This window comes from Lethenteron reissneri, chromosome 32, assembly GCF_015708825.2.
Source record: "Lethenteron reissneri isolate LAM-NWPU_2019-01 chromosome 32, ASM1570882v1, whole genome shotgun sequence".
Lineage (NCBI taxonomy): Eukaryota > Metazoa > Chordata > Hyperoartia > Petromyzontiformes > Petromyzontidae > Lethenteron > Lethenteron reissneri.
Genome location: NC_083810.1, coordinates 1,943,520 through 1,955,523, shown reverse-complemented (window position 1 = coordinate 1,955,523; position 12,004 = coordinate 1,943,520). Strand labels below are relative to the sequence as shown.

Genomic DNA, 12,004 nt, shown 5'->3' with positions numbered 1-12,004 from the left:
GGAGGAGAGAATCAAAATTAAAAGGCAGGAAACGAAGGTTGACTAGGGTCGACGGTTTGACGATCGTTGGAGGAGTAGGACGAGGATTGGCTGAAGGAAATTGGGTCAGCGAAGCTTCCAGAAAGGGGGCTCGTAGGATATAAAAGGGGACGGCACAAGTAGAGAGAACGGTTGGAGAGAAGACGAAGTTCAAGTCTCAAGAATGAAGCCCGGGCCTAGAAATAGAGTTATCCTAATAAAGGCTCTTAATAAAAAAAACGCGTCAGCGTCACGACAATTTCAAGGCCTGCGGTCCACTGGCGGCCCCTGGTGGCCTTTAGTGCGGCCCCTGATGTGCGGCCTTCCGACAATACACGAATGTGAAAACACCCCCCATCGTGCTGCTGCTGTCAAACCTCGATGGTTTCAAATGTGTGGCGGTCCTCACACTGATGTCTTATCGGCGAAAGTGGCCCCCCTCTAAAAATGAGTGAAGAACACTGGCTTGGTGAACTTTAGGGGGGCAGCTCAGCAGGGGCAAGAGGGGGGAGGTGGTTGGGGGGGGAAGGTGGGCCAGGGAGCGGCAGCCTCGGACCGTGCTGACACGGAACTCCAACCCTCAAGCCCAGTGGCGTCAGTGGAGGCTTGATATTGGTTTCACGTTTCAAATGTATTTGGTTTGTTCAGTAGGTGAGAAGTCAAGAACAGACCAGAATTAGACCCATTTTCAAGAGTGATGTGGGTCATCAAAATGACAATGTAACGAATAAGCATGTACAACGATGAGGCAAATATATATCGAGAGCAAAACATAACCAAACCCAAATCGTAGCAAAAGCAATTGTCACAGACCGGGAATTTGCTTCTGTGTCGGGAATTGATTGGTAACTGAGATTTGGTCAAGGAATTGTGTTAAACTTAATTACGGGATACTGCACAGTATTGACTGAGCATGGTCTGGGTTTTATTTACCACAATTTTTGTTTCTTTTCCCCGGGGCTTTTTTGAATGAAAATGGTATGTCAGAACATTGTATGCATTCTTCTAAGATTATAATAATGGCTCTTTTTGTAACAAAATTTTGGAAGGACATTACCACAACCAAAAGTCGAAAACTCTTTTGCTATGCCTGTCCACCAAATACACTGAAAAACATACCACCACAATCAGCACCATCATGCTCATGCCAGAGGTGAGGCTTTTTCCATTTGCGCAATTTATTTCAGCAGATAAGGCGAACAGCAAACTGTTCTCTTCTGCAACAGCAAAAGAGGTGGCAGTATTGTCCTGCAGCTCTGGTAAGATAGGCGTTTGCGGAGGGCAACCATGCCATGTCCTGGTCTATGACAGTCTCAGATGTGACTCTGCTGTCAGTGGCGAGTTTCAGAACGTAAAACATTGCTTTCCTCTGTGGGGATAGCAGGTGTGGGATATAACTTGTGTAAAAATTACATTTTCAAATATTTACACTTCCTTAGATGCTAGACTCGAATGAAAGGTGCGTGTGTATAGGAGCCGGGTTCGATTCCCACTCACGGCCAACTCCAGTAACGATTATTTGAACTGGTTCTGGACCTCCCCTAGGTCGACTGAGCCTCAAATGAGTACCTGCTGCGGTGTGTAAAACATTGTTACTAGGGAGACAAAGGGGGCCGGGAGTGGTGTTGGCCACCCACCCCCTCGTATGCCGTTCCGGCCTTCATAGGTGCTCGCTAACAACAATTGCCCCAACAGTCTGTTAAAGGCTATACGGGAGATCTTTATAGGAGCCAAATATGAAATGGAGGCACGGGGCCAACATTAACATTCACAGGATTAACTTCAGAAGCTCACAGCCACCTTGGACAATCTCCAGATGCGTCTCCATCACCATTGCACGATATGCAAGCAGCATGCAGAGAATGCAGGCATAATGATCGAGAATTCCAACAACAACCTTAGTTACATTGTATAAGATGTCCTTATTGGTATGATGATCATGAGGCAGCCATGAGATTATGTACTTCGTCGGTACAGTATTCCCTCGTTATTCACGACGAGGGATACGTTCCGGAAATGCTTTGCAGAACAAATTTCGCGGATACTGATATTGGCCTACGATAACCTATCTTGTTAATTCATTACCTGAAATAAAAAAAGCTATTCAATATATGGTCATTATCATAACACATCCTTTTATCTCATCACCTTTATCTTATCGCATTCTCACATCACATTCTCTCTCATCACTTTCTTTCTCTCTATGCAGTAGTCGTGTAGAGTTCCAGATGCGATTCGCAGATAGCCAACATCGCGAATAGAAAATTCACGAACAACGAGGGAATACCATATGTTACTCCGATTGGATGATAGAATGTAACATTCTGAGCAATAGAACCAGTGGCAGCCAGCAGGTGGCGCACATAATGACCAGATAACAGCTCGGTCCAGTCATCGTCCATTTGACTTCAGGCGCCCGCCCTTGGGAATTTTTACACTCACGAAGACACATCACTGGACCACCAATCATCATCTCCTTTCCGAGATGAGAAAAGCGTCTTCCTTACCATACATTTGCCGAAATATCGCCGTGACAACTGACACGAGGCAATTTATTTTTTCATTTCGAGGCAATTATCTGTTCTGATTATATATAAAAAAAGACTAGCGGCAGCAAGCCTAAATAATGATAATAAATAAGGCCTTGGCAGCAAGGATAAATAACACGAGGTGGTAAATCGAAGATAGGTGGACCAATTAAGCGCCAGGCCTTGGTTGTCGCCTTCTGGAACACGCAGTGGAAGTGTTTATAATTTTGTTATCGAATACCTTTAGAATCGGTAAGAGCAAAGAAGGATGTTTTGCAATGGAGAGCTGTGGTCTACGTTTTGTATACAGTACTCCCTCGTTATTCACGAACTCGCTATCCACGATGTTGGCTATCCGCGAATTGCATAATGACTGCATCAAGAGATAGTGAAGAGAGAGAATGTGATGCAAGAAAGTTATGCAAGAAAGTGAAGAGAGAGAATGAGATACATTTATAAAATGAAGTGATGAGAGATAGTGCTGACAGAGAATGCGATGTGATAAAGTGATAAGATATATTTTTAACGTGCTCAATAGCATATCTATTTAAGGTAATGTATGAATAAGATAGATGTTCATTGGCCAATATTATCCGCAATATTGGCTATTCACGAGAATCTCCGGAGCGTATCCCTCGCAAATCACGAGGGAATACTATACACGTACCACATCTGTATGTGCCATGTGAGTTATATACCCCACACGCCTGTTTTATATTTAGTTTCCACTCATGACTGGTCTGGATCGAAATGCTAAAAAGAAATGAAGTTTAATCTGATTTCCAAAACTCGTTCAGATTAATCCATCACAGAAGTAACTTTTTTCATATTAAGAATGCCGCATTGGATCAGGTTCAAACTCCCCCAGTCTCATTGGTAAGAGATTGTCTGTACAGACCAGAATCACTAGGGATGATGGCCTCACACTAAGGTATGCAATGGTAAATGCAAAGCATTTGACCAAAAACTGAGTTGCAGAAATGCATGTCAAACTATCAAAAGGTTTAGCGATACTTTGGCAAGGGTGGAAGTGAAAGGATTTGAAAGGATTTGTTTCATCCTTTTTAGCACCGAGAGGTCAACAACTGCCAATATAATCCCAGAATGATGTGTAACAAACAGCAGTCATTCCCTGTGATGACAAGGAAACATGTCACTGGACTCTGACTAAAGGCTGCTACCGGTAATCGCAACCTGCTAGCCAATGTGGGTATTTAATCTTGTTCTTATTAAATCACTTTCTTTACAGGAGTTCGTTCCTAATAGTAATTACTGTAATTTGTTTTGTTTATTCGTAAAATTAATCTAAATCGATTGCAAAAAGGGGGGGGTATTAATCCGCTCGGTTTAATGGAAGAAAGGCAGCAGCACCCAATTCACACGAAATCACACTGCAAGGCCTTGCAGGCATCAGCTCAAATCAACCTTACGCAGGTCAATCTGAGGCAAGCAGAAACGCCGAGCACAAGCCGCTGCGGCTCTGCAACAGAATACAAAGAGACAGCTGTCATTGTTTTGCTCTCCTCAAAATCCCCCTGTACTCACTGGCGGAGCCAGTGGGGGGTGGCACGTGCTCCCCCCCCCCCCCCCCCATGAACCGATCTAAATCCCTAACTTGGGGTTTATTAGTAATAAATAGGAATTTTGCGACCCAGCACTGCCACTGTGTAGCATATTATTACGTGCCAGGGACTCTATGAGATGGTAGGACAATAGTCTGAGACCATAATTAGCAATAAGTAACGGCATAGCATTTATAAGTGACTCAGAATTGTGCGCAGTTGCGTGTACAGTACACCACTTCCCTGAAGGCGAGCGTGATGCCGATCACACACTGTTCGAATTCGACCCTCGATCGATGGCTGCGCAATTGCCGCACATGCGTCGACAAGTCCTTACATATTAACAACGATATATATCTATTGAGAGGGTTTTTTTTTGTCAAACATTCCCTAGGGTTTATGAAATTATTTGGCAAAAAAAGTTACGACATCCGAATAGAATCGGAAGAAAAAACTTAAACAAAATAACTTAATTGGTATGTCTTCAGGTCAGAAGACGTACCGAGGTTCCCACAAGGCCCTGCGGTAGGACGTGTGGCAAAGTTTGGCGTCAGTTGTCATAGGGTGTGGGTCTTGACGCTACAGTTATCTGAGGGTGATTTGGTCATCGATGTCTTGTAATCAGATTCCATTATTTTGATCGGTTTGTACTATCACACCGATTGCTTTTCAAAGCAACACTCCCAACCACCATATCGCTACAGGCACACACCGTACTCTTCAACGATTGTGTTATTCCTTGCACAAAATGTTCCCATTTTATCACAGTTAAGCATCGTGGTTGTTTGTTTTCATTATATGTCACACGCATTTCTTCGTCACAAGCGTAGAGAAACATGAAGGTCGGTGCAAACCGGCGACTCTCTCTCTTCATTGTCACCAGTGGCAGAGATAAGCAGCTCACAGCACCCTGGCCGCATTGAATACAAAACAAAGCGGAATAATATAATTCATACCATTGGAGATAAAAAAAAAATTCCACTTTTTTGTTCTGTGCATAGAGTGGAAAAAAACATTCCCTAATGTTGGTATTAAAAATATTAATGTATAAATGTGTTCTTTATTTAATTGCAAATGTAATTAAACGTGAAGCCATTCCAAATACAGTGTGTCAATGCACCTATTGTCAGGGAGCCGGCAATGTTCAGCACTGATTGCACCACAGCATGAATGTTGTGTGATTCTTTTTCTGTGAAGATTGCCAACCGGGGGCTCAGAAAGGTCTCGAAGTAGGGTGTTACCCTTTAAGGTTCACCGTTATATATATGCATTCCTGGCCTTTTCCTGAATATTCTTTTGCGCACCGATATATTACTCACGGTGGTTAACATGTCATGGCAGCTCAGTCCAGTTAGGTCTCGTGCCATGGACATTCCTCACTGACAGGGGAACTTTCCACTGCCAGTTTAATTGAGACAACTGCATTCGACTCGACGTGTAGGTTTTCACAACCAATAAGCAATCGGTGTGATAGTACATAGCCAAGCAAATAAAATTGTCACGCGTGCACTCGTTTCACAATGCGCCAGTTCTCATTTTTGTTTGAGCTCACTGCCGATATGTCAAAGAACAATTGCCTTTGAGCTGGTGTTATGAGCATCTTGCCACGTTGGTGAGATGTTAACTGCCTCGCCTGGTATGCTGGAGGTTCGTGGGTTCGATCCTGACCCTGATGCCTGCTGTATATTTGGAGTTTGCATCCGCTGAAGAACAATTCTCACAACCGAATCTCGCAATTTCGATGAACGACGTTTTGCTTGAACCGGAGTCAAAAGCAACTTCAAGAAAAATCAGAAAAACAGAATCAGGTCCAGGACACCAGAAAGAGCTTAAACAGTAATAAGGGCCTTGCAGTTACTGCTTTGATGCATTAAACACGCTGTCACTCATGTACAGAATAATAGTGCAATACATTCAATAGTATTTGTGTTCATTGCTAATGTCTCCAGATATGGCCAACTGAGCTAAATATCTGTTTTTTCAGAAACGAGCTGGCCACAAATGAAAGCTCAACGAAGCGGCGTATCATGTGGACATTTATAGCAGCTAAATGTAGAGGGGGAAAATCCGGAAGACGCAGAGAAAAATCCACACGACCATTGGGAGAACATGCAAACTCCAAATATACAGGCATCAGGGTTGGGATCGAATCCATGTCCCCTTGGATACCAGGTGAGGTAGTAAACATTTCGCCACCATGGTGTGACGCTCATAACGCTAGTTCAAAGCGGTGCATATCCACGCATAACAATCGAGGGCATAAAATAGGTGACACTTGACCGAATGTCGAGGTGATCACGTTGATAAGAAGTTAAACTATCAGAGTTGAACACTGCAGGATAAATGCCACCCCTGATAACCCTACCATATCTGCAAAAAGAGGAGCAGATTTTTGTTGAGCAAATTTATTTTGAATTTGGATGCTACAAAATTTGTTCTAACACCTACATATTTTGTCAGAGCAATGTAATTACGAGATGTTATCACATTTCCCTTTTAACATCGCTCAAGGGAGATGTCTAATTAAACACAGTTTTCTTTGGAGTGCATTTTCTATGAAAATGTGCCAATGACGAAAACATGCACAGAGACACAGTTAATTCCTTGCTCAGTAAATTTTTGTTAAATAAAATTGTTGTTATTTCCTTCATACGCGTGCTTCTGTCGGGCACTCGTAGTTTGAAATGTAAATATATAACTAAGGCTCAAGCAGAACATGTATATTGCAAATTCATCCCAAGGCATAATATAGATCTGATAACTGCACCCCATATTGTGACCTTGAAAGTAACCACCACAGTAAGGCAATGTAAAGTGGTGATTGCGCTTGTGCTGTGTGAGAGAATATAAATGTCATAACAATTCAATGGGAAATTAAAGTTGCTGAAAATAACATGATTAACGTTTCATTTTCCGATAAACGCCTTCTGACGATAACATGTTTTAAAACATTCAATGTGCATTTAGTTTAATATTAAATGTAGGACATTTGCGAGTATCTGTACCTAATAAATTGGAGGCCAAAACGAAAAAAATAAAAATACTTTTGCCATTGAACAAGAACTTGTTCATAACTGTACATATATAATTGAGCTGCAAGATTCAAATACCTCTGCAGGACAGTTCGCTGTAATGACATTACAACTGAGATTGTTCCCTTTGGATTCAATTACACTTTTATTTCATTGCAAAGTATAGATCATTGTGTTTCATGGTTGGAACATACCTTAAAATCCAGCCTTTATGAAGCAAACATTTCATATTAAATGGAGATTGGATTGAGAAAGTTAAATAAGTTTTATGGCATCTTAAATGGAGAACATAATTGCTCATGATCGCAACTCCCAGAAAGTGGTAGAATACTGCAAAATTAATGTTTTTTTCCGTTTGGATATATTGACACATTCAATGACTGCAACAACCCATTGTCACGGCAGATCTTCTTTGCGTGATGTGTTACGCTGGGTACCTGTGCTTTTCAGTGGCATGGGAAAAGTAAATTTGGCCGGGTGGCTCAGGGAGTTTGTAGCTGTGTAAAAACGACCCTGCTAAAAGGCCCAAAGCCTGGGTTAATATCCAGGCTTTGGCCCTGGATATTAACCCAGCGACCCCTATTTAAACTGGACTCTCAAGTGTAACAAGTTCATGATCTTAGTCTAGTCAATAGATGCCTGCATGCAAGCAAATTTTATGGACGGGTTTGTGTACTTAATTGTACCCAAATGCAGCTCTTTGCGTATTATTATGATGAAGTGCCACAGTGGTGAGATGTTAACTTCCTCGCCTGGTATACAGGGGGTGGCGGGTTCCGACCCGACCTTGATGCCTGTATATTTGGAGTTTCGCTGTCTTCTCCGGGTCCTCCGCTTTTTCCCTCCACGGGTTTTCCCTCGACCAGCCAGTTTGTTGAGCTATCATATGTAGCCATGTCGCTTCTGAATAAAAACGCTATATAATTCAGTGGGCCTAACCTGGTAAAATAAAACTAATATTTTGTTTATTGTTTAGTAAGTATGCATAAATATGCAAAATGTTTTACATGTGCTGAACCACCAGTCGCAGAGCATGATGTACTGTCTTATTGTCAAGGGTTGGGGAAACAAATCCAATTGAGTAACTCCTGAAAGCAGTTGTGGTGTCACATTCCTTGACATATCACGAAGCTGCCATGTGACGTGCAGTGGTCAAGTGACTCCGTGAGGCATGGGCTCACACATTGAACAGCCCTTCTGAGTTCCTGCCCTTGAAGCTGGGCGCCCACGTTATTATTTCACTAAAGCCCAAACCAAACAACGAAGTGCGTGTTATATTGTAAATGCACAGCTAGGCTGAGTATTTTAGACTTTCCAACACAAGGCAGAAGCTATGCTACCGTAATCAGTCGACTTCCTTTCAGTGCAAAAGTAACGTCGAAGTGCCCTGTGCCCTCCAGTGACGTCATCAGGCATGGTATGTCACCTATCGGGGTCGACTGACAAAGGAGTGGGTTGACAAAGGGCTGTAAATTACTATTGCTTCATCACATAACCAAAGACAGCTCGTCCGAATGGTGTGTGTTTGTCTTATTATAACGAACAGGCACGCCTTGCTGTACTTGTCACGACGGGGACAGGCGTGTACACAGAGTTTGGTGTCTCAGAATATCTATGGCCGAAAATACTATCATATAACACGTTTGTTTGCTCAAGATAATAATTCAAATCCGCATGAATTGATAATGGCAAAATTTACCAACGCTTAACCATTGGCACAGTTGAATATGTTTTTCATTCAAAAACATGGCCCTTTCTTCCGTGAAAGTTGGCAAATGTTGAGATAAACGAGCCCATGGAAATTACAGGGTGTGAGCGCACAAGTCTATTCATGCCTGTAGATGTTTTATTCTGAGGCTTTTTTCGCAGTGACATGCCAAAATAATAACATTTTCGTGAAAGAAAAAAAAACAACCTCGAGGGATGTTTTATGTATAATTGCCCACGGAGACCAAATCAGGCTTTGCCAACGAATAATACAAGCACGGAGCAGGTCCACAGGAGCACAGAAGCCCTGACATAAATGGGACAGAAAAAATTATAAGGGTCTATCATAGTTGCAGCATACATATAAATATTGTTTTTCCGATAGTTTTTTTTTAAGATGTACTGTTTGTCACAAGTAACACTAAAATTGTGAAAAATAATATATCCTTTAAACTAAAAATAGAGATGGTGATATGGGAAAGGTGGCGAATGCCCAAGTCTCAGATCTAGAACATTGAGAGTTGCCACCACTGAGTTTAATTATTCTTTGTATGGCTAATGTTTGTGTAGAGCACGAAGAATATTTTACATTGACGTGGTCTAGCTGGATAAGTGAAATCGATTAACGACACACAAAGGTGAGCCCACAATATGGCAGGAAGCACAACTCTCATGATGCCCTGCAGGCATGTCAGATGATCACCACATTGCATATACAATGCTCTCAGCCTTATTCGGACAACCAGCTCCAGATCTGGGTGCCGCAGTGGCGAGATGTTAACTAATTCTCCTGGTATACATGAGGTCGTGGGTTTGATTCCAACCCTGACGACTGGATATTTGGAGTTTGCGTGTCTCTCTTTCCGTGGTTGCATGGATTTTTTTTCGGGTTCGACGGTTTTTCCCTCCATATTTACAAACATGCGCCCAGAGTATTTGGCTGCTATAAATTTCCACGTGATTAGCCACTTCGTTGAGCTATCATTTGTGGCCAGGTTACTTCTGATTTATAGCTATTTAGCTCAGTGGTCCTTACCTCGTAAAATAAAAAATAAATAGTTTAATTTATAGTTTAAAAGACAACCGTAGTCTGGTCTCATCTTCATTCAAGGCAAATATCCCCCCTATAGCTTGAACAGACTGTTGGGGCAAGTGCTGTTACCGAGCACCTAATGAAGGCTGGCACGGCTTTGTCTCCCTAATTCCGGTGTTTATACTCCACACCAGGTACTCATTTGAGGCTGAGTCAACCTTGGAGAGGCCTAGGACCGTTTTAGATGACATCCGCTGGTGTTGAGCGTGAGTGGAAATCGAACCCAGGTTGCCAGATTTAATAGCTTGGTTTAGCACCGCTCCCATAACTCATCAGTCGCCATCCACATCCCTCTGGGAGCCCATATGTAGACTGGGTCACCTATACACTATGGGGACCCCCATTAGCACTGCCTAGAGGCAACAACACATTCATATCTAACATTTTTGTAAATTTTAATGTGTGTAGGTTGTAAACAAATAGATGTAATCACGCACTGAGGTGACATGCACTCGAGCCATAGTGGAGGTTATGCCTCCCCGTTGTATTGAGAACACACCGTTGTGTTTGTCAACTCTCTTCAAGTTCAGGATGCATGCAGAGGCCGGTGAAGGGACCGAGATCATGGGATTTAGAGTGCAGTGCATTAGGCGCCTCTCTCCCGCACCTCCGATTAGCACGCTTGGCTACATACAATGCGAAAGAGGTTCAAAATACATATGCATACACACTCCCACATTTTCTGACACACTTTCCTATAGAGAGGCATACATTGCTAAGCTATAGTTAAACCAAATATCGCCTTTTTGGCACCATGAAAATTACTTGTGCATGCCGAATTACAGTTTGTCTAAGTGGATGTGCAAATTATTTAAACAAAGCTATTAACTATGTATGTTGCATCTACATCGCTTCATGAGGCCAGTCACTTCTAGATATGTGGTGTTTTATATAGGGATCGTTACGGGGAAAGAGGGCCGCAACTGCTCCAGATTTAATGATGTCTGAGGCTACTTGTCTGCGGTTAGCAAGTCGGGGCCAGAGAGGAAGTGCAGTTTCTAAAGTGTTTACATTCGTCTGCACAAGTTTCACACGGCAGTAACTTTTTCTGTAACCATCCCCGGAAGGCCCTCCCCAATGCCATCGTCACGCATGATTTTTTTAACTCTGCGCCACTTTTTTCATTTCTCAGCGATTTTAATATTAGGCGATTTGTTCCACGCCGTAAAATGTCCACCCCGTGAAGGGGTTTAACGGCGTCAATCTCAGGTGCCGTGCGCTTGCGCCGCCGCCTGTCGCGGCCCTTGCATTTGTCGCGGACTCAGCCGGCATGCCAAGCCCGCTCTGTGGCACTCTCGGTTTGACAGACGAGCGCTGCTCCTCCGAGCGTGATGCAACACACAGATCGGTCGCGTGTAACTCACTTCACGTTTCCAATTTTCTACTTCCTTCGCCCGCCTTTGCCAATCTGTATAATCATATATTAGGTTCTTTCGGTAAAGTCACGTAGAAGGGAAATAATAAAATGATAAAAATAAAACATAATTAAATAAAATTCTCACGACGTTTCGGCCACAACACAAGCAGCTGTCCTCATGTGAAGAAACAGAGCTGTCGGAAAGACAGCACTCCAATGAACACTGCTAAGCTTGGCAGCGTATTTAAGCTGGGTGGGAGGAGCAGAGCGCCTTGACAAAGGAGTTTGCATATCAACAGAGGAATTTAGCATAGAAGTAGCTATGATAATGTGAGAGATTAACATGATGTTAATGTGAGGAATTAGCATGTAACTGGTCATGGAAGTGGCTATGTTAAAGTCAGAGTTTACATATCAACAAAGGAATTTAGTATATTGACGCTAAAGAACTGCAACTACCCAACTATCATACAATAAACCTACGTGAAATAACTAAATATAAATTACATCAATATAATCCATGTACTCAATATACTCTCCAATAAACGGAGCTATTAACATTAAGTAACTCACTGTATAATCATAGTTTGGATAAAAATCAAGTCTCCAATGTATTAGTCTATTCCAATGTATTATTCTCTGCTTAAAATTTGCTCGGTGAGCTTCTGTTTTGTATATATACAATAAGGGAAAAAAGTATTTGATCC

At 42.5% G+C, this 12,004-nt stretch overlaps 1 protein-coding gene across 4 annotated transcripts in view; it reads right to left on the bottom strand.

Moving 5' to 3' along the window:
- Nucleotides 1-12,004, bottom strand: part of LOC133349878 (gamma-aminobutyric acid receptor subunit alpha-1-like) — a 124,502-nt gene that overhangs the window by 54,123 nt on the left and 58,375 nt on the right. The gene's annotated exons all lie outside the window — the stretch shown is intronic.